General features: G+C 44.7%; 1 long non-coding RNA gene across 3 annotated transcripts in view; it reads left to right on the forward strand.

Annotated features, from left to right (window-relative positions):
- LOC110342657 overlaps positions 1 to 23,833 on the forward strand; it is a 42,314-nt gene that overhangs the window by 12,963 nt on the left and 5,518 nt on the right. For 2 of the 3 annotated variants that reach the window (XR_005873072.1, XR_005873073.1), the window contains exons 2-3: positions 11,258 to 11,388; positions 21,556 to 21,611. This is a non-coding gene — a long non-coding RNA (uncharacterized LOC110342657). Of the gene's footprint in view, positions 1 to 11,257; positions 11,405 to 21,555; positions 21,612 to 23,833 lie in introns of all 3 variants that reach the window. The other variant, XR_005873071.1, reaches the window with a different exon arrangement.

Below are 23,833 nucleotides of genomic sequence, written 5' to 3' on the forward strand. Positions count from 1 at the left end.
TTCCCTTGGGTCTGTAGCTGTTTGTACATTTACAAGGTGTTAAAGAGATGATTTAAAAACTAACTCTGTAAGGGATCAATGCAAGCAGACCATGATTTATGGTCTTTCATGACATTTTTGACACTTTGGGCTTAATGTCTTGTGTGTGTTGAACCACTAATTATCTTTTAATTCGTAAGGGCTTCGTGGTATTTTATAAGTGTAGTATAATATACAGGACTGTATCATATAGGAAAGCTCATGGAGCAGCATGCTTTACATGCCTGGTTGAGTAGGGAACACGTGTAAGCAAATTTGGGCTGAACCTGCCTGAAAAGGCTTCTTCACAATGATGCAGAGCTGACACGTCGCTTTTAGAGAATCCAAGGATTTTCCTCCTTAAAGGTGGGTGTGGGATTAAGACGTCCAAAAAGCAGGAGTTATTATAGTAAGACCAAGTCATACAGTGCCCAGTGAAGAGTGGTGGAATGAATAGATAATTGGATGGTAACTGGACCCACCATATATTTGATTTTACATTCTTTTGCAATTAAATGTCTTCCAAATTGGATTATTCAACAAAGTTCCAGGAAGGGCAAAAGTAACTCAGCAGGTGTTCTAAAGAAACAAAGGGTAATGTTCTGCTGCCAACAGGGAATGCCCAGCTTAGCGGCAGGACCCAGAGATCTGTCCCCAAAAGGGGGATCAGTAAAGGAGGGCTACAGTCTCAGCTGAGAACCAAAGATAAAGAACAGGGTCCATTGTATAGAGAAGGATGTCAAGGGCCACGATGCCGTGAGAGCTGGCCTATAACTGTGCAGTTCAGGGTGAAAATATAACTAGGGCCAGCTTTTGAGACCTGATTATTGAAATCACTGAAAACACAATCCTGATCTAACACCAAGCCTGTAAGATGATCTGTCTGTGGATGAGACAGTCTTTAGCATCATCCCTGGTCATTGACCCCTGCCTTGGAAGTGGTAAAGAATCCCGTACTCCAGTTCCTCTAAGGAGTCTGAGAGTCAGTGTTCAGTTGTGGAAGCAGCCACTAAGGGAAAGGACCAGTGAAGAAGAGAAAGGCCTCTTCTAGACACATTTTATTGTCTCTGTCCATTTCTACCCTATTTACTTGCACCTTATGAAAAAGGACGTGGCTTGGGTTATCAGAACTACTTTCTCCACCCCAAGGCTTTGGAGTAGGAAAGTGCAGGTGTGGGTAGAAGGTAACATGAAGGGAAGGCATGTGTATGTTATCATCATCAAGTTATGGGGCAGTTAATACTGCATCGATAAACTTCATGGATTATTTTATTCAATAGCAGAACAACCTTCAAAGGTGAAGATTAATATCAAATCCATAAAATGGGATAAACCAGTCATAGGGCTGAGTGCCTGCCATTCGTTAAAAGGCTAGAGGTCGAGGCAAGAAGGCTTACCATAATCTCTTATCCTTACCACCTCATTCATTGTCCAGCCTTTGACATTATGCTTGAGTCCAGCCTTTGGAGCCAGAGGTAAGAGGGGCAGGAGAGGCCAGGCACTACAGCCAGGCTAGGAAGTCAAGCCCATGTCTGAACATGCTTGTATGGCTTGTAAAGAAAGAGTACACAATAAGTGTCATACAGACAGAGAAGTAGGGGACGTGGTTCCTAGGGTAGATGATGGATTTAGAGAGCAATGCATTTTGAAGTATTTAGATGACAATCACACAAACTCAACTGATAGTGTTGTGAAACTAAGTCACTTGGGATATAGACCTGTCTCTGTGCCTGGCTTGTAAAGTACTGGTCCAAACAACATCCATACATCTGAAAGGTGTCCTAGCTTGATGTGAAAACAGCTAAGAGTAGATATACTCTGGTAACCAAGCAACTGAGTTGTAGCCTTTCACAGCAGCCAAACTTCGGCCAATCACAGGCTGCCAGCTGCTAATCAACAATGTCCAAGTTGCTTCTGTATGTCACTCTCACTGTTGGCTATAAATATGATGTGTACACAAGTGGAGTGGGCAACGGAACTAGCTTTGGTCTGGAATATTGACCTATATGTCACAGTCTTCTCTTGTTTTAGTAAATTTAATGAAACGATCCCCATCTAAGATTTTTCTCTAATAATGCTGCCTATCTTTCCCATGAAAAAAGTGGAATGTCACCACTCTTCCAGCCTCCCAACCTCCCATCCAATCCCCATGCGACTCTCCAGGGAGGGTGAGGCCCTTCGTGGGGGATCTACAAAGTCTGTCATGTCATGTCTGGGGCAGGGCCTAGGCCCTCCCCCATGTGTTCAAGCTAAGAGAGCATCCCTCTATGTGGAATGGGCTCCTAAAGTCCATTTGGATGCCAGGGATAAACATTGATCTAATATTGAGTTTTCTGATCTATGAATATAGGATATCTATCCACTGAGGCAATTACCTTATTACCCCAGTGATACTGTCTTTAGAGTATGTATGTCAGACATCTTTTGTTAGACTTAGACCTAGTTATGTCAAATGGTGGATAGCAGTGGACAGTAGAATGACTCTTGGAAAAGTCTTATCAGGAACCAATGGAAACCATACAGCACTGGTCCAAGGACTGTGTCTAGCTGAAGAAGCAGTCAGCACATGCCTCTATGAAGCATAGAAGCAGCAAGCACCTCTATGAAGACTGCTTTTAGAAGTACGGTGGCATGCATGAATGCCATCTTGGAGCCACCAGGAGGTGGCACTGTGCAGAGTGAGGGGATTCTTGAGTGGAAGTCAAGGTTAAGAAATTAAATACAGCTGCTTTCTTAATCAGCTCCTACAGAATTGGAACCCATGCACCAACCAAGTGATTTCTAAAATGCCTTTTCTATCAAGAAGTCTTCTAGGTCAATGGTGGTTCTTTCCCTTAGTGACTACTATACAAAGTGTTTCTATGTTTAAGTCAAGAGCTCTCAGGAACGGTAGAACCAAACAGGTCACCCTCTTCAGTTACCATCTGGGAAATTGATACCCCAATTGATGTACAAAAAACAATTTTCTATTTAAAGACTATATGTATGTACAAGTGCAGATATTAATATTTGTATTCTTAAACAATAAACTATGCATACTACATATTAATGTGTTCTATATATGTACAAATAAATGTATGTTTATTCTCTACTTTAAAGTACATACTAATGTACATAGTCTTAGATGAATGCATATCATGTTACTATGCAAATGATTGGATCAATATATGTATACATATATTAATTTATTAATACACATAAGACACACATCTTAAGACACACACATTATTATATATACATATACATACACACACATATGTACACACATACATACACACCAGGTTATAATCAAGATGAAGTCGAGGCAGCTCATGTTTCTAAAGGAAGGTGAACTTGGAAAGGCAAACCTTGGCGAGGGAAAGTGAATGACCATGTATTTAGCATCTACTATATGCTGGGCTCTGTGCTACAGCCTAGAAAAACCAAGCATTAAAGTTGGTTGTAGGTAGGCATTAGCATTCCTCCATAACAGGCCAGACATATGGAGTTGCTTCTATGAGGTTTCCCTTACCGTCAGATCTGTGGCGGCCGAATCTTTGTGGTGTTTGCTCCCCCTTGCCCGATGTGCTATGCAGCATCCTGTCTGCCTTGCCCGATGTGCTATGCAGCATCCTGTCTGCCTTGCCCGATGTGCTATGCAGCATCCTGTCTGCCTTGCCCGATGTGCTATGCGGCATCCTGTCTGCCTTGCCCGATGTGCTATGCGGCATCCTGTCTGCCTTGCCCGATGTGCTATGCGGCATCCTGTCTGCCTTGCCCGATGTGCTATGCGGCATCCTGTCTGCCTTGCCCGATGTGCTATGCGGCATCCTGTCTGCCTTGCCCGATGTGCTATGCAGCATCCTGTCTGCCTTGCCGAAGGTGAGCCTCACTGTGTTTTAACTCTGGTCACTGGAATCAATGGTCTAGACAGCATGCTGCTAAAATTAGTTACCAAAACAGATAATCAAATCAGGGTAAGTGAGGTTAGAAATTAGGATCTTGAGACTCTCCAATCACTTCTCTATTGTAGATTCTGCCAAAGGTGTTCCTGGCGGCCAGCCTAGTGTGTGCTCAGTGTCTTTTCCATAGGACATACTATTTTTTTATTCTAGACAATCCCTCAGGAGAGGGCAGTTCTGTGACCACTGCGCAACTAAGGAAACAACAGTCCCAGGTTCTAGTCAAGAGTGAAGATACCCAGAACATTACAACCACTCCCTGGAAAGGAAATGTGGGTTTATTCAAAGAGTTGCTTCTCTTATTAGCCAAAGCGAGATCTAAAATTCACTTAATGTTGGTTTCTATAAGAATTCTGGTTCTTTGATCGTTTGCTCTGAAGTCAGCAAGGGATTCTGAGGAGACTGAGGCACTGGCTAGGGTGGGACTGGGAAAGAAGGCAATAAGAAAGATTAGTGTGCTCCAACAAGCCAAACTTTGTCTACACGGGGACAGTCACCGACTGTAACCAGCACTCTGTTGTCTCCCCCACCCCACCCCTGCTCCTTTCCACTGGACACACACTGCAGTACAGTACAGCATCTTCATGTGTTCCTGTCTAGTCCTCAAGGCCTGTACCCAAGCCCCTTGTCTCTCCCCAACTCCTGTTTCAGGATCCTTTAGTGAAACACTCTTCATAGTTTGTTCTTTTTACCATTTTACATTCTTTTGCCAGTTCAGTTTCCCCTCACCCATTAGGTTCCTGCCCCCCCCCCATGACATTTCCCTGTGCTTTGGGAAATCTCACTTGCACCACTTCCCCCCTACCCTGCTTTAGATCCCATCTTAGTGCTGGCCATTCACACCACCCTCTACCCTTAATGCAAAGTACTTATCACATGCGTACTTTCCCATGTGATTATTTGATGAATATGCCTTTCTTCCTTGCACACGACCAGCTGAGGCCACACTCCGGGAATGCCAGAGTTTAAAACTTCATAGCCTTGGCCTACCACAGTGTTACCACAGAGCCTGGCACACACGACAGTCCTCAGTCAATACCTGCTGGATGAAGTTATGCATTGCCCCCAAGAAATGGTGGTTGTGACAGGGGCCCCCTAAGAATCAGCTGGTGAGTCTCAAAACAAAACCATAGCTAGGATGTGATAACATTTACCCCCCAAATCACCATCTCTCAGAACTCAGGTCTGGACTCCCCCACAGCCCCAGGTCAGCTGCTGTGTGCTCGGCCTCTCATTTCCTCCAAGTGACTTAAAGCCAGAGTATGCTTTGTGTTTTAATTTCCTCTTCTGAAAGCCAGTACTATAACAAAATAGCGAGGGCCAGCACACACTCTCTAGCCTGTCCTTGGAAGCCTGGCTAACAGACACGGGGAGATTATTAACACAATAAACCATAATTCTGCAAATTTGTACTCAGGGACTTTTTATTGCCTGGTTGGGGACTATTTAATCTATGGCTTGACTCCTTGGTTACTGGACTACTTGGTTACTAAGTAACCAGGTAATTGACACATGAACCAAGAGGTTTACAAAGATGCTGTGTCCCCCAGTATTATGTTTTATGAACTTAGTAAAAACTCTAGTTACATATTTAGAATTTTAATGAAGTTTATGGAATTTTAATAATCACATGCCATATCATAACCAATTTCCTAACAGCTTTGGGTTTCCTTGTATTACTGGCTCTGAGAGTGTTTTTTGGAATTTTTGCCTTTATTGATAATTTTTAAGAGCTCCCCAGCATCACATAAATGACTCCAAAATTAAAATAGCTGAGAACGTTTGCATGGAGCACATGTCTATCCCAGGTCTCATTCTCTTGCTAAATTTTTATCTGTGATGTGGTGAAAGGTTTTGAACTCAACAGTCAGAGATCTGTTTTGGATCCTGGCTTCACCACTGCTGTGTGACCTGGTGATGCCATGTGATCTCTGAGCCTCTATTTCCTGCTCAAGAAGTGATAACATTTCTTAATTTGGAGGGTAGAGTTATGAATTAAATTAAATGCTATATGAAGGTGTTTCATACCCCATAAAATACCACATATATGTCTTATTATGAGTAGACGCCTTTGCCTTCTGCTGTTCTTATTGGTGTATTTGCACATTTTTGTCTTTGATTCTACTTGTACTGTAGTCCCAATAACAGCCTTGTAACCATGTTACTGTGAATTGTAATCTCTTAAAATAAGATTTTGTTCAAGCACTGCCTTCTAAATTCTAAGTCAAAGCTAAGAGGAAGGGAAATGCTAGTCTTATTGGGTTTCCTTTGGCTTCACTGTACACAGACCTAGGACGGACTCATGGCTTCAGTCTTTCTCAGCTTGACTACTTTCAGACCCAGCAAGAGATCATGGTTTGGGGCTTCACTGTGCATAGATCCAGTCTGGGTTCATTGCTTCCCATAACCTTGATGATCATCCTCAGGCCTGCCAGACAGTGGAACACAGACTCACTCTTCTGGACTAGGCAGAGACGTGGCAGACAGCCTCTGGAAGAGTGCTATGGTGCCTTTGCTGAGACAAATCCTCTCTGGTAGTCCCTGTTCTGAGTTACAACTCTCTAGAGTCACAGTTGTCCATTGGTCCATTTCTTGTATTTCCAGAGACACACAGATACTCTTGTGGGGAGCAGAGGAAGCCCTGAGTGAATGCGTAAGCAGATAAAGTCCTGAGTGAATACGTATGATTGACAAGACCCTGATCCCTCAGGTCCACCAAAAACTCTTCATCTGGTAGCTGTGCAAATGTTGACAAAATATACAGAAAGCATGGGCAGAAGCTGCCCCCCTCCTCAGATATTTACAGTCTGTGACTGCTGCCTACAGCAACCTCCTACCAAGCCTAGCTAACCCCTTCCCCTGGGTTGTACGTAGTAGAGACACCAAGGCTATGGGTTGTTGCATGGTGCAGTAGGTGCGACTTCTTCAGAGCATGCAGGACCCAGCTGATCTCAACGTGTGTGTGTGTGTGTGTGTGTGTGTGTGTGTGTGTGTGTGTGTATGTAGGCATTTCTGTGTTTTCTGCATTCTTTTATTGCCCCAGCCAGATTTATAGGACCCAGCCTCACAGGACACAATGATCTGTGATCAAGAATCAAATAACAGGAGACGCAGAAAGGTGTTCACTCAGCCTAAGCCCTGTCCAGAGCTGTCATTGGGATGGGAAGGCTGATGTTATATGATGCAATGTGGCCCTTTGGTAGCACAGCATTATCCAGTCTATTCAGGGGTGAGCAGCCACCTTTCAAGCTCAGCACATGGCTTGGATGGTGTCTTACAAGATGCTTGCTTGGCAGAGAGGCTGCCTCATGCTGGACTTCTTCAAGTCTTACAGTGAACAAGCAGAGACTGACATCTATATACGGTACATGTTCGCCGTTCAGTTATTTTATTTTACCCTCTCCTAACCCTAAAAGAGGGCATTCTGATCTCCGGGAGAAAGTGGAGGTTGGGATTCGCTAAGTGGCAAGCCTGGTGTGAGCAGATCCTGGGCTCTGCCATTCTTCGTCCCACCGTACTACACAACTGTGCCACACCTGTCCCGTTACTATTAGCTCAGTTTCCTGTCTTCCAGATCAAACCAACTCCACAGCCATGCCCACAGAGTCCTGTTGACCCGGTGCCTAAATAAGAAAAACTGTAGGTGCGGTCTTTTTCTTTTCCAAATCTAACTGAAACAATCTCCCTAAACTTGGCTGCTAACTAGTATGTGATATGTCCCAGTCATCAGTCCCCAGCCCACTCTCGGAGGACAAAGAAGTCGCACAAAATAAAAGACATTTATTTTTCACTTCCAATTCCACGGTCGTAAGGCTGTCTCCTGAGCACTGCTGCTGCATTCCGGTCCTGCCGCCGTCTCCTGTCCCTTCTGCTGGTAAACTGTCCTCCCCAAGGGAAGTTCAGCAAAGAGAAAAGCCAAGAGACAGATTCTTTGACACAAGCTTCTCAGTTCTAATAGCGATGACATTGCTGGTGGCACGGGAAGTCAGAACGGTCTGACTTAGCCACTTGGAGTCTTAAAAACGGATTTAGAAATTACTGCCGTACAGTGCGCAGGAAGAATGGGCGTCCTTTAACGCAGCTTTTATGCCAAGCATCTCATTTGCTTTCCGCCTCCTTCTTTAATGGCTGCGTGTTATTAATACCTTTAGAAAATGCACCGCATTACAGGAATGAAAAGCAAGGGGAAAGAACGAGGTGCCCTTCGATCGCCCTGGCGCGTCGTGAAGACTGACTAATGCCCGCTCCTGTGTGCTCAGCCTCGCCCAGAGAAATGTGAGGACTCCAGGATTCCAGTTACACAGCTTCCTCGGGCCTGGGAGAGGGCCGAGGCAAGCCGGGCGCTAGTCCATATGAAAGGTGTGGTCCCTTGAACTGCCCCAGTTCTCAGGAGCCATCCCTTGGGCAGATGGGTCATCAGAGAGCCAGAGAAATGCAGAAATGGAGTGTGTCAATGACTTTCAGGATGTTTTTTTCAGTGTTGCCGCAGGCCTGGCCTACCTATGCAGCTCCAAGGGCACCGAAGATACATAAGTCCTAAAGTGGGTTTATTAATTAATCCCACATTGTTGTTTTTTTTAAATCATTTACAAGAATGAAATAGAGCCTTTAGGACAAAGACAACACAAATGCTGAGATCAATTCAGATTGTGTATCGATAAGAGTCAGATTATGTGTTGATAAGAGAACTGTAGTTTATAAAAGTTACCACTTTGAAGGCAGGCGTTGACAGCATGTGGCTGTAACCCCAGCGCTTGGAAGGCTGACACAAAGGGATAGGGAGTGTGAAGTGAGACTAGTTCAGACTGCACAGTGACTTAAAGCTTTGCCTGGACTGTAGTGATTCCCTGTCCAAAAAAGGAAAGGAATGAATGAAAATGAGGATTGTTTCCAGGCATTAGAGACAGTGCGGCCCAATGAGGTGACAGAAGCACACTGTAGTAACCCGAGAAAACTTTCATTTACCCTCTCTTATCATAGTATATCTCCAGGACTATAGATATAGACATGAGAGTTGCCTACAAAGTGAAGTCATACATGACAGAGGTTCTTTGACTCCAGGATGAACTTCCTGGGGTATCTCATCCGATGTTTTGAGGACATACACAAGATCTAATGGTCTCAAGACACATCGTCACACCCAGTTAGGAGAAGTATGCTTGCCCAAGCTGCAATCTGATGAACAACTCCACATGTTTGTTGATGGGGCAATAGCCATAGTGCAACGGGAAAACCAAACTTCCAACGAGGAGTGTGATACTGAGGCCTTCGTACAGTGCTTTGTGTGATTCAGTCATTGAGCTATAATTAAATCACTGTAGGTCTCTCAACCCTCCGGAGTTAAATTCTCTCACTGTTAGTTGAGGCGTCAGATGACCTTATCGAAGACCAGACACCTCTGACTTCTCAAAGATAGACATAGTGTAATAGAATGATGCACTTGGCAGCTGAGGTCAGATCTTTGTAAGGAGCCGAGGAATGAGAGCCCTCTATAGAGAATTCTGTGGTCCACACAATGTTCAGAGTTTTGGTTATTTAACTAAGGAGTTAAACTGTGTTCAAATGATCTTAAGTAAACAAAAGAAACCTCATTTAATAAGAAGATAAAAATGTAGGCTCTGATCATCACAGCACAATCCTGGCCCCAGCTTTGTCCTCAGCTCTGATCTAGCCTCTTCTTGGTGTCAGCATGAGTCTCTTGTTTTTATATGTACTTCATAAGCATGGACTCTGACTCCCCACTAGGTTTATAAGGATGTTAGTTCAGTGAATAGAGTGGAGTATATACATCTTCTCCTGCACACAGAATGGGTACCCATCTGTCTGTTATAAAAGATGTGGGGTCTTGGTGCACTTGTAGGCACCTCTTCATCAGCTTCCCATTGTTCTGCGGATAGTGAATTAAAAGACCAGATGATACAAGTACACATATGATCATGCTGTTTGATGTACCATGAGTAATAAAGTCCTTTGCTATGACCCAGGAATCTTGCATGTTATGGTCTCATCTATGAAAACTGCATCAATATAATTTGTAGCTTACAAATGGGATAAAACACCAGATCTTTCATAATACCCTGTTCTTCCAATTGGATTTTGGTAAGGGAAGACAGACTGTAGCTGTCAATAGAAGTAAGGTGACAGGCCTACTTGTTTAAGGACTCCAAGAGAAAGTGGGAGCCACTCTTTTAATTGTAAATATTGGCCCTAACCTTCGTTCACATTGGATCAACATAGTCTGGAGCCTAACTCTTGGACAAAGCATTTTCTCAGGGGAGAATGGGGTGGTCCTTACTTAAGCATGGTTCTTGATCTGCTTACTGACACCTAGGATGAAGCTGGCCCTCAGGAAGTTCATAGGGTGGTACAAACTGAAATGACACACAGATCAATCCTGGGTTCTTCAGGGGATGAGAAAGAGGTGATGAATATTGTGAGGGCAGCTCATTCACTACATCAGGTGTAGTGAATGAGTTTCCATTTGAGGAAAGCTAACCCAAGCCCTTTTGTTCTTAGGAAACGTGTGAGTGCATGCCCTCTCTTCCAACACAACACGGGACCCTATCCACTGTGCTTCCCAGATACTCATATTTCAAGCCACAGTTATGAGTTTAGGCATTAAGGGATCTGGTTCAGATCATAAATGCTATACAAATCAACCCATATGGATTAAGTGCTGCCACAGTCTATAACTGCTAAACGAGGGTCATGATTTCAGTCTGGTTAATAGACTGTAATACACTCAATGGTTTTATGAAACCCAAGTCTTAGCCATTCATCGTAATGTGAAATTTTATATGGTCTTGTAGAAAACCAGCAAGTCACATACAATTCTGCTTTCTGCTCATAGGAGAAAGATATAGTGCAAACTGGGGGCTTATTTGTGTGGTCATGTTCCTAGAGACAAGGTTGTGTTAGCCTTTCGTGGAACCCAGTTGTGTCACACAGTGTCTCGGCACTCCCAGGATGGGGTACTGTGCTTCACCTACTTTGAGGACTACCGAAACCTGGGCTCATGTTTCTTCTCTTAACTCCCAACAACGACTACAGAGTACTAGGTTGAGATTGTTCATGATCCTGTCTCCATGTTGGTCTTCGGGGACAGAAAATCTAGTTCCAGCACAGTACCCCATCTTACAGACTGGCCAGTTTATTCAAAAGATATTCTTTTCCCAATCAGCTGAACTTGAGCTTGAAAGTGAATCTAGAAGCTTCCCAGTTCTTCCACCTCCTGCCTGTGGGACACCAGGAATGTTCCCTCTAATGTTTGAAATTGTCTTCTCATTGTTTCTAAATAGGCAGTTGTGGGTATACCCAAGGTTACTGTGACTAGAGAAGGTTGTGTATATGAAAGAAAAGCATCACCCCAGCCAATGTCTTTGTCATGGTAGAGACCTCACCAATGCCAGCTACTATTTCATTAGTCCTGGTGAGTATGCCAACAGGTAAGATAGTTTCAGAGCCAACCTCTATGCTATCTTTTAAAAATGTAAATGCTGAAGAACACATACTCATCCCTTCAAAAAGTAATAGTTGCAGATTATTGTGTGTATTCCATCCCAAAGACTTGTTCTGTTTTTTGAATCTATAGAGTCTTCACATTATAATAATTCCTGGGTCAAGGAAGTTCTACATTACCTGAAACATGATACTCAAACAGCAAAAGGGACTCTGAAGATGCAATCAAATTAGCCTTCTTTGGCTAAAGGGCTCAGGCTAACACTACGTGTCTTTCAACCAACTCAAGACAGGCACTGTGCTGCACACTTAGTTTGTGTATCTGATGCTGTCCTCATCAACACTCTTAAGAGTAGCAAATGTGGAGAGATCCAGCTTCATGATGTGTCTGAGGTCTTCAGTCAGGGCCAGATTCCTTCCTATCCACAGTAGACAGTTTCCCGATCTGTTTCTTCATGAACCCTATGGTGGTGGCTCTACTGAATTTTCTCTCGCTATTGCCAGCTACTCCTCTTACTGGGATATTTTCCACTGGGAGACTGACACCTTAAGTGCCATGAATGATGCTTAGAGCTGTGTTTCTGGGCATCTGCCTCAAGACCTGCAGTAGCCATTTCTTGGCTCTTACAGCTGGATCATTTAACAACATCTCCAAGTCTCAGAAATTATCCGGCACTCCTGGGACTGGGGTTTTCATCACTGTTTTTGTATTTATAGTTAAGTTTATGTTGAGTTGCTGTTTTTACCTGTCCTTCCTTCAAACTCTACTCTTCTGGATGGCTTGGTACCCAATCCTCAACCATCCAACATCCTCTCCTCATGTCTTATGCCTCCACTTTGCAGAGAAGGATCATAGGGACTCTGGTCTATTTGATTAGAAAGTAGCACTGCTGGATTTTGTTCTCTTCATTCTGCTCCCATCCCTTTCCTCTTTCCCTCCCCCCTCTTTTCCTCACTCTCTCTTTCTCCCTCCCTTCTCCTCTGATGCTAAATTAAAACTGTTTAGGAAAACACTTTTCAAATCCCCCACCTGTCCACACCACCTGCCTTTGTATGCCACAATAATATTTCTTAGGGTGGTGTGCTGGACAGAGACCAGCTGGGCAAATAGGAGATGATAGTTTCACACTTTTTTTTGCTTGTAGCATTAGTTCATAACTGTCCAAACAGTCACAGAAGATGGAATGAGAACCAGAGAGATCATCACTCCAAACTTCCAATTTAACATGGAGATTGGAAGCTCAGAAGGGAGGCAGCAGGAGCAGACATGGGGGCTACATTGGGTTCCCCACTTCTCACCAAAGGTTCTTCCATTCACATGTGCTTACACAAACTCCCAGAAACCATGGTGTCAGGCTTTCCACGTTTGTCTTTTTAGACACTTGAATTTCTGACACATGCCCTTTCCATCTGCTGGTTTTCCCAGATTATGACTTTTTCAGGAACTCTTGGCCAAATACACAAGCAAGACCCAAGTGGGGTTTTGCATATCCTGAGTGAGTGGAGTGTTCCAAAATGTTTGTTTTGTAAAATGGAGACTCTGTTCTACTTCATGTAGACTTCCTCGCCCATCAATCATTTTTTTCCTGGGAAGACAGTTATGAGAGGAGTGTGACTTGGTCCTACACAGAGGTGATTAAGTCCCTGAACCTCTCAACTTCACTGGGGGGGGCTTGTCATGGCAACATATTTCTTTAATGACTAGCTCATTTTTTTATTTTAAGGCCCTTTGGTCCTTGATGGCACTGGTGGGTGAGGGTGGGCAGCTGGGCTAAAGTGAAGACAGGCAAAAGGGCTTCGGAATGGGGGAAGGAGGATGGAAAGAGGAGAAGAGGACCAAGAGGGGGGTGTAGATGTGTGGACAATGGTGGACAAAGAATGACTCGGGAGAAAGAGAAACAATGAAGAAAAGAAGTGCATAAAGGAAATGAAAACAAGGAGAGAATCCCAGGACAAGGGGACAAGAAGGGGGCTGAGCAAAGGGGCAGAGAATACCACGGCCAGGGCGGCATGGAAGAAAGGCAAGTTTTAATATGGGAGGTCTGGGCTTTGGGGCTTTGTTTGCTTACTGAATTTGCATTGCTACAAAAAGCAAAACCAACCAACCTCTCTGTGCATTTATTAGGAAGCATAAGTGCTTGTAACCTTTCTCACCACTGTGACAAAATACCTTATGGAAGCCATTTAATGGAGAAAAGATTTCCTTCGATGATCCTACTGTAAGACAGGGTGATCCCTTGTGAAAGGAAGGTCTGGCATAGCTCAGGGCAGTGGGAACATCAATCAAGAGGAAACAGAGAGTTAGACTACAATTGGAAATGGGATATCCTTGACTCACTTCTGGTGACTTACACTGGACAGGCAGGCCCAGTGTTCCAAAGGTTCCTCAACACCCTTAAACAGTGCTGCCAGCTGAGGATCAAGGGTTTAAATATGCAAACCCATAGAAGACATTTCTCTTTCAATTGGTAACATTCTACCCCTGACCCACAAAGGTTCAAGGTCATCTCCTAACACAAAATGTATCCAGTCTATCCTCCTGGGTCCTCACAGTCTATACAGACTCAACACTGTTCAAAAGTTTGAAGTCTCCACTCCTGTCGTGTCTGAGGTTCTAGGCCTGTGTGTTTAGAGAGCACGACAGGAGAGAAAGATGGAAGGGTCAAGGAGGATCTGGGAGAAGCGATGTTTCTGGCTGTAACAGGACCACTGCACTCAAAACTCACAACAGCTGTGCTTGCTTTTCCAGGGCCTGAACAAAATCAAATTAGTCAATATCCCTGCCTGGGGTGGGCGGAAGAGGCTCATGAGCCCCCACCCTGAGCTTAGAAGCTATTGACAACGGATAACTGCCGGTTCAAGGAAAGTCTGTTTTCCTTAGGGGTATCCTCCTTACTAGATAGACCATCATCCAGGAACCCATGTGCATGGGTAGCCCAGTTAGACTCAGGGAGTTAGAAAAACAAGAGGTCACGAAGTTGAGGAGTGGGGTTGGATCTAGAAGTTGGGGGAAGGACTTAAGGTAAAAATGATCAAAATGCATTTTATGTATGAAATTGTCAAAGAATTAGTAAAACCTTTACACACACACACACGCACACACTCATGGAGTCTCTTCTAAGACTCAGTGAGGCCCTGAGAAGTGAGATAAACAAGTAAAACACACTCAGCACACAATGGGGTAATCATTCCCATTTCCAAAGGGAGAAACAAGGGAACAGCAAGGAAAGACTAGACCAAATGTCTTAGGGTTTCAATTGCTCTGAAGAGACGCCATGGCCATGGCAACACTTACAAAGGAAAGCATTTAACTGAGATGGCAGCTTACAGTTCAGAGTTTCAGTCCATAATTATCATGTCAGGGAGCGTGGTGACATGCAGGCAGACATGATGCTGGCTACATCTTGATCAGAAGGCAACAGGAAATGGACTGTGACACTTGAGTGATACTTAAGCAAAAGAGACCTGAAAGCCCGCCCCCACAGTGACACACTTCCTTCAACAAGACCACGCCTCCAAACATTCTACTTTCTGTGGGCTTTTGGGGACCAATTACATTCAAACTGCTACATCAAAGAAAGACAAAAACCCACAGGGCAAACACACAGTGCTACAACTTCGTGTCTAACACACAATGAGCAGAGTAACTAGTTCAGGAAATTAACCAAGAAACAGTGTTGATGTTCTGATAGCATTGCCTGGATTCAAAGTGGTCCCGTCACCTCGCTCAATCATCTTGCCGCCTGCAGCTCACATATACCCACTAACCCAGTGTGTCCAACATCCTGAAGTTGCCATTGTAGATCGTATTTCACCTTCACAGCTTCACAGGTTAGCCCCTTAATACCCCTCTTCATGGAACTGCCTGGCCTCGGTGCCTTTTTCCCTTGGTACCTTGGTGCAAACCCCCATCAACTTGAGATTCTTGCATTCTTCATGCTTTCAAAACCAGCATCACGTGGATGATGCCAAATTCTGATATTAGCTTGAGATATAACCCAATCTCCCTGAACCATCAAGCTCACAGCCTCTGAATGTTTTCAATTGTGCTGCATTTGAGTTGTCAGTGGATGGGGCCTGGCCCTCCATACCCACTTTTGTCTCACCCAATTACAAAGTGTGCAGTTTCTCCACAGTGGTGTTTATCTCTCTAACAGCTGCCCCTGCTGTGTTGGCAGCCACCTTGAATGCCAACTTTAAGTAAACTCATTTTCCTGCTGGTCTGCACATATTTCATACCTTTCTGATAGGCTTTTGCTTTGCATCCTCACTTGGAACTTCGCTAACAGCAGAGAGCAGCAAAACACACAATAGCTTGGATACTATGCTTCCTTGAAATTTCTTTCATCACACAACCTAATCATTTATTTTAGAACTTAGCACCGTTCATATTTTCAGAACATGGGCCAGAAGTAGCCAGACACTTTGACAGAATGTAACAAGAATGGTCTCTAGTCCAGTGTCTCAGGGACTCCTTGTTTTTAGCTGAAATGTCATGGGCCTGGCCTTCATGATCTGCATTTCTCTTACCATTCTGATCTTCTGAACTCCCAGAACAATGGCTTGCTTGACCTCACACAAAGCTGTGATCCTGGGTTTCTAGGCTTCTTTAGTCTACATCTTCTTTTTCTGCCACGTTCCTTCCACAAATCAGTTCCAAAGGTCTACAAGCCACACAGTCTGCTCTATCAGAGCATCAGCACTTTCTTGGTTCATTTCCTGAACTAGTTACTCTGCTCATTGTGTGACACCCAGGACACCTGGCCGAAGCAACTTAAAGGAGAAAGGATGTATATTGGCTCACAGATGATGGTGATGGAGTTCTCCATTGCAGAAAATGCATGGTGGAGATCACGGCAGCAACAGTGTGATCCCTGAGATTCTCCGCATTGTAGCAGGCTAAGAAAGAGGCAACTTGGACTAGAAGTGGAGGTCATCTGGTAATCTTCCAAGCCTGGTGACTTCCATCCTCCTGGCCAACAAATTCTACAACCTTTCAGATAGTAGCAACAGACGAGGAGCAAGTGTTCCAACTCTATCTCATGGAGGACACATGACGTCTGTAATACCACACACCAAATCTTTAATTGTGATTATTTCTGGGCCTAGAAATATGTGGTGCAACATTCTCTCCTGATGCTTGAGAAAGGCAGTGAGCTCAGCTCCCGCTCAGTCGAGTGATCCCACTCAGTCAGTAGTTTCCTATAGGAAGTTGTACAGTGTGCTGTAGTGTTAAACCCTGATGTATAGTGAGCTAGGTGCTGCCAATGCTCTCACGACTTGCATGGTTTCCCACTTATGATGGGAGACGTCCTTCTGTATGTATGTTTCTCTTATTGGTTGATGACTAAAACACTGATTGGCCAGTAGCCAGGCAGGAAGCATAGGTGGGGCTACCAGACCAGGAGAAGACTGGGGAGAGGAAGGCAGAGAGGAGCCACCAAGTGATGCCATGCTGCCCAAGGAGTAACATGTCAGATTACAGCTAAATCACAAACTCGTGGCAATACATAGATTGATAGAAATGGCTTAATAATTAAGACAGAGCATGCCAATAAGAAGACTGAACCATCGGCCAAACATTTTATACTATAAGTCTTTGTGAGCTTATTTGGGGCAAAGTGGCTATGGGACCAGGCTGGACAGAAACCAATTTGGGCCGAATCAGTTGAGGGACCAGGTAGAACAGAAACCATGTCTACACATTTATGATGGGTTTATTGAGAGGTAGGAACATCTGCACACCGTATCCCAATGCTTACCCTCAGCATACCATCTCTGCCTCATTCAGAGGTCATCGTACAATATCTAGGGTAGCATGGAAGTGGAGACAACACTGGGATAGTACAGGTTAAATTGGAGGTGGGGACTCTTCCAGGACAAATCGGATGACCCGTCATGCTGCATCTGAGACAAATAGAGCTGTCTTGTGGCTGTCCACAACGACATTTTAAAAAGCAGATGTTGTTTTTAAAGATACCAACAATCACAAAATGGTCTAGAAAAGAAGGGACATGCTAATGCCGGATACATGGGCAGCACATCGCCCCCATGCCTCTCTGCTCTTTGTCCTATTGTCATATCTTGCAGGAGTCTGTGTCTCCCCTCTGTCTCCTCCAAATGAAGCACCCTTCAGTCTCAGCCTCTCCTGGGAGGCCTCCACCCCTGGGACTCCATTTTCTACCGAGCACATGGTTTCTCAAGTCTCCTTTGTCTCCTTTGTCTAAACCCAGATGTGCCCGCCCAGATGTCCCCACTGGATACTAGAATCTAATAGATTACTGTCTATAGGTTAGTGACCAAGGGACACTGGGAGGTCTGGGAGGACATGGAAGGACAGGAGGGTGCAGCTGTTCTCATGTGCTTTTGTTCTAAGGTACAGTGGGAGGACCACAAGTGTCATGATATCACAAAGGCTAACTGAGATCTTTTATTTAAAAAATATTGGTATTTTGAAGGTTTTGTGCATAACAATCTTTACCCTGGGAGTTTTCTCCTCTGTGAGTTGTAGCCTTTAAGGCCAAAGGACCCAGGAGAAGGAGATCAAGAAGCAGGGCACTTGACAGTGAGGATGGAAAAAGACTTCAGCAGATGGGTAGTGCGGACCCTGATCCCCCAAACCATGGTGGAGCCATCCCTAACTCGTCAATGTTTATACAACCTCCTCAGATGGGTGTGTACAAAGAAGCTGGTGGCTTCCTGAACACATCCCTTCACTGGCCTTCTTGCCCTGAATCCCAGAGAGGGCCTCACAGAAGCTGGGGGGGTATGCAAGCCCACCAGCATGGAGTGATTCTTGTGATCCTTGCCCTTACACTAGCCATTCATGCTGCAGACATTGGGACAGAAGGAGTGCTATGTTATGGGAGATGCTCTCAGTGTTTTCTATTCCACAAACACAAGTGTGCCTAGGAGCTGGAGAAAGCAGAATGTGCCCCCCACCCCCCCACCCCCAGGCGTGCCAGAGGAGGTACCGTGCACAGAGAGACCGGAGGTCAGGAGAGTTAGCATAGGGAAGGTGACTAAACATAGAGCTTCCGTTTCCACATCAGAGGGTGCGCTGTCCGCCTTACAAGGTTGTTACACACATTGAAGGAGACTGTTCAGCCCGTACACACAGCCCAGCGCATACCAGTCAACATCATGTTGGACCCTGACTATTCATTTAATAAATATCCATAAGCACCCACCACAGGCTGTGAAAAAGCAGAGGCTGGGCATCTCCTCCCAAACAGGCTTCTAGACCCTTTGGATTTTGTGTATATTACACGTGTTTGCCAAATTTACTTGGGGACATCTTCCAAGTAAAATAAAATTATTTTTTCTTTTATTTTCTTTTTCCTCTACTGTCCCCCCCCCCCATCCCTCCCTTCGTACTCCTCCCTTTTCTTCTTCATGTCTCCTCATTCAATCTTGTATCCAGCACAGACAAAACCTAACTGCCATTTGGTCCAATCTAAAAGCTGCAAGCGTTTGAAGAACAGATCCTGCCATTTCAGCCCTGGGCATTGGTTGAGCTCCTACCTGTCTGCTAAGCCCACTAAGGGCAAGGCTTGCACCATCTGGGATACAGGGGGAGAGGAGGGAGAACAGGGAGTGCTGTAGAGTCAGGGAGGCAGGGGATGTCTCTTTAAAATCAGCTGACTGGACAACTTTCAAATTGGAAAATACCATGGTGGGTCCTCAGCATTCCCCAGTGGGGTCTGCAGAGCACTAAGCTGGTTGTGGTGGTGTGTGTAGTCCCAGGTGTATGGGAAGCTGAGGAAGGAGGGTTGCTTGAACCCCTGAGTTCAAGAGCAGATTTGACAACACAGCAACGGAGCACAGAGGCACCCATCCCAGTCCCCTGTCAAAAAAAAAAAAAAAAAAAAAAGAAAGAAAGAAAGCATGTCTGAAGCACACTAACCTTTAAAAACACCCCAAACCCTATAAAGCTGTGAAGTGCAGTGATACCCCCCTTTCCCCAAATCTATTTGATTTTAAAATCCTGTCCTTGGAGAAATCTTCAGAGTAGTACACCTGGGCACAGGCTCTGAGAACTGCCGATGAGGCCAAGGCCCTTGACTGGGAGGGGAAGGTGTGACCCAGCAAGCGCTTGTGGCCTGTGCTGACTTAGCTGGCTGTGGTGGCAGCTAAGTCCTGCTCATCTTGTGGTTCACACTCTCTTCACTCTGGTATCGCCTTTTCTCGCCGCCGTGTTCCCTTTAGCCTCAGCTCTGCGGAACTTCCTCGGGACAGTAATTTTGGAGTGGGGTGAAGGCCGCTGGGAAGCCGGCCCTTTAAATCCATCAACCCAACTCCCTGATGAAGGTTCCATGTTATTCTTCCCTATTTCATGTGGACTTTGCCTGAGCAAATGCAGACTACACTGAGACCTTTTCCAGCCTATGCGGCAATGCCGAGTATCACCGAGTCAGGGGATCTCTGGTTCACAGTACGGAGGTGACCGAAGGGCAGGGAAACAAGGACCCATTAGAAGTGGTATGGACTTTAAACACAGAAAAAATTGTTTAGAAGAGAAACCGCTCCTGGGAATTTAGTCTTCTGAGATAATTTGCCAAGATACCAGAGCGAGTCTGTTTCATCTTAACCTTTACATGTTAGCAAGAAAGTTGAACATGGTCGACATGCTTGTTTAATGACATACTTCGTGAATATAAGGAGGTTGAAGGTGATGTTTGCTCTGTCTGGTAAGGTCTCCAGGATCCACTACTGAGTCACAGCCAAGCACAGGGCTTGTATGTGTGCGCACGTGTCTATACACACAGCAACCCAGGGATTTGCTGCCCTGCATGTCAGTTAGAAGGCTGCAAAGAAACCTGATGTGAAACCAAGGACGGGTCTGCCGGAGGCGAGGCAGAGAAAGTCTCACCATGCAGCCTTTTAAAGGATGCTCCATCTCTTGTGAGAGAGACCCCTTTCCAGTCCCAGCACAGCTTCTGCTGGGCGGCAAAAGAATAAAGAGGATTCTCCCTTCCTCACTTCCGGGAGTCGGGGGCAGAGGAAGCGCCTTTCGCTGGGTACACTTTTGGAAACTCTCAAAACGCGTTTTTTTGAAAGCCAGCAGCAGGGAGTGAGGCTTGGTGCAGGGCGCAAGGGCCTGGCTCCCTCCCTGTCTCTCAGTTATTCCAGCTATCCCGCGGGTCCAGCACGCTCCACTAAGCGTGGCGACAATTTGGGCCGAATAAAAGGCTGCAGATTCAAGAACTCCTGAGAGTAGGGTGGGGGAAGGAAGGAAAAGTAAGCTTTGGTGAACGATTTTCTTCCTACACTGTAAGAACTCGAATGGGTGTGGGGTTGGGGGTGGGTGGAGGGACCCACAACACCTTTGTCTCAAGCCATCCAGGCTTCAATGAGCCTTTCTGGCCTGCAAGCCCTATTGAGACTTTTTTTTTCGTTTTTTTCTTTCTTTTTCTTTTCTTTTTTTCCAGTCTTACACTCTGGTTTTCGGAGCTCATAATATCTGAATGAAAAGAACTGGAGGTTTAATTTAGAATCCGGACAAAAAGCCCAGACACATGCGCCTCTGTAAGAATGCTTGACTGGGGGTTGGGACAGGCAGAGTGACAGCACATGTCACACTGGCCAAGGCGCACAGACTGTTGGGGAACTTTTGACTGAGGGGATTCGTTCTGATTTTAACAAGTTTGCCAAAAAGACCTTCAGCTGGGCTGCATATGAGACCCTGCTATTTTTAATATAAATGTAATGTTTTTAAATCCACCGGAGGTGTCCTAAACCAGATTTGGTCGTAAGCAGCTGTGCCGAAATTGTAAAATCTCACCCTGGTGTCTGGTTTAACATCTGGTAAGTCACAGAGACCAGTTTCAACTCTCCAATAGTAATTAAATGTTTTCTTAAAAAGAAAAAAAAAGCCCCATCATATACGGCTGAATGCATTATTAGCGGAGTATTTTGATTCACAACAAGCACCGGCAGGAAGAATTCAGTGAGAATTTTATAGGTAGTTGGATACTTTTAGTTACTCTTTCTAAGGGTGTTGATCAAAATAAGTACATGTTACAAGGCAAAGCATCTTGGGATGGGGTGGGCATGGAGGAGCATTGAGACCGTAATTGCTACTGAGGAGAATTGCCTCTTCTTTGATGTCAACCCCTGGCTTTCTTTTTTGTTTCAGGAACGAAGAAACTTCAAAAGCCGTAATTTCAAGACATTTAGTGCTCACTAATATAGGTAGTAACTTTAACTGTTCTTCAGTTTTGAAAAAAAAATAGAAGAAAGAAAGGAAAGTTTCAGGGTGAGAATGTGTTAGAAGGAAGGAGAAATCAAACATTCCTATATTTTCTTTCATATAACATTTTAAATGTGAATAAATGACAGTAAGGTAGGCACTGCTTTAAACAGAACCTAAAGATGGCCCTCTGCAGGGCTTTCCCATGTCTCAGAGGGAGAAATTCATGCATTGTGTTTGAAACATGATCTATTTTGCATTTCTTTAACTCTTAATGGGATATGTTGCATAGCTGGATTATCCTAATGGCTCAACGATTCTGGAATCACCACTGTCCACAGAAAAATTTAGACATCTTGTAAGCTATCCTTTCTTTTCCTGCTATGATGTCAGCAAGGTGAGAGTTTAGTCAGATATGAAACACAAATTTGAGTTTGTTGATGGTTATTTAGTTACTCCTCAGGTAGCCCTGGCTGGGCTGGGACTTGCTGTGCAGACCAGGATGTCCTCAAACTCACAGAGTTCTGCCTGCTTCTGCCTCCTGTATGCTGGGACTCTGTGGACTGTTTGGCTAACCTTTTCCTTTTTTTTTTTATATTTGTTAGTAGTTATATTGGCATTTATTTTTATTTTTTTTATTAATATTTTTTTTATTTTCCATTTTAAATTTAGATAAGAAACAAGGTTGCTTCACAAGTCAGTACGAGGTCCCTCTCCCTTTCCCTCCCCTCCTCCCGTGCCCTCCCCCCATCCCCCCCCCCGTTATCCCCTCATTCCCCCAGGGAGGGTGAGGCCCTCCATGGGGGTGTCCATAGTCTGTCATTTCATATAGGGCAGGGCCTAGACCCTTCCCCAAGAGTTCAGGGTGAGAGTGCACCTCACATTGTTCTATGGGAGTCCAGAGACCGTGTGTATACTTGGGATGGGTACTGATTTGCTGTCCAAGGCTCAATAGATTACCTAGGCCTCCTCACTGACACCCAGATTCAGGGGGTCTTGATCAGTCCCATGCTGGATTCCCAGGCTGATGCCTGGGATTCAAGAGTTAACCTTTGTCTGATCAGCTGTTTCTGGGGGTTCAACCAGCCCAGTCTTAATCCCTTTGATCATCAGTCCTCCCTCTCTGATACTGGCTTTCTTGAGTTCAGCTCAGTACTTAACCAGCCAGTAAATGAAGTTTCTGTTTCCCAGACTCTCTGGCAATAGGATTGTAGGCTGGCACTCCCCAGATCTATGTCTAAAATCCATATATGAGAGAGTACATGCCATGTTTCTCTTTTTGTGACTGGGTTACCTCACTCAGGATGGTTTCTTCTAGTGTCATCCATTTGCCTGCGAATCTCATGATTCCATTATTTTTTTCTGCTGAATAGTGCTCCATTGTGTAGATGTACCACATTTTCTCTATCCATTCTTCGGGTGAGGGACATCTAGGTTGCTTCCAAGTTCTGGCTATTACAAATAAAGCTGCTATGAACATAGTGGAACAGACATCTTTGTTATATGAATGGGCATCTTTTGGATATATGCCTAAGAGTGGAGTTGCTGGGTCTTGTGGTAGGTTTATTCCCATTTTTCTGAGGAATCTCCATACTGCTTTCCAAAGTGGCTGAACCAGTTGGCACTCCCACCAGCAATGGAGGAGTGTCCCCCTTTCACCACATCCTCTCCAGCATAAATTGTCATTGGTGTTTTTGATTTTAGCCATTCTGACAGGAGTGAGATGGTATCTCAGAGTTGCTTTGATTTGCATTTCCCGGATGGCTAAGGATGTTGAGCACTTTCTCAAGTGCCTCTCAGCCATTTTAGACTCCTCTATTGAAAACTCTCTATTTAGTTCTGCAGCCCACTTCTTAATTGGGTCCTTTGCTGTTTTGGAGACTTGCTTCTTGAGTTCTTTGTAAATTTTGGAGATCAACCCTCTGTCAGATGTGGGATTAGTGAATATTTTTTCCCATTCTGTGGGCTGCCTTTTTGTCTTGCTGACTGTGTCCTTTGCCTTACAGAAGCTTCTCAGTTTCAGTAGGTCCCATTTATTAATTGTTGATCTCACTGTCTGTGCTACTGGTGTTATGTTCAGGAAGCTGTCTCCTGTACCAATTCGTTCAAGGGTACCACCCACTTTCTCTTCTAAGAGGTTCAGTGTGGCTGGATTTATGTTGAGGTCTTTGATCCATTTGGACTTAAGTTTTGTGCATGGCGATAAACATGGATCGATCCGCAT

This window comes from Mesocricetus auratus, unplaced genomic scaffold, assembly GCF_017639785.1.
Source record: "Mesocricetus auratus isolate SY011 unplaced genomic scaffold, BCM_Maur_2.0 Super-Scaffold_100045, whole genome shotgun sequence".
NCBI classification, from domain to species: domain Eukaryota; kingdom Metazoa; phylum Chordata; class Mammalia; order Rodentia; family Cricetidae; genus Mesocricetus; species Mesocricetus auratus.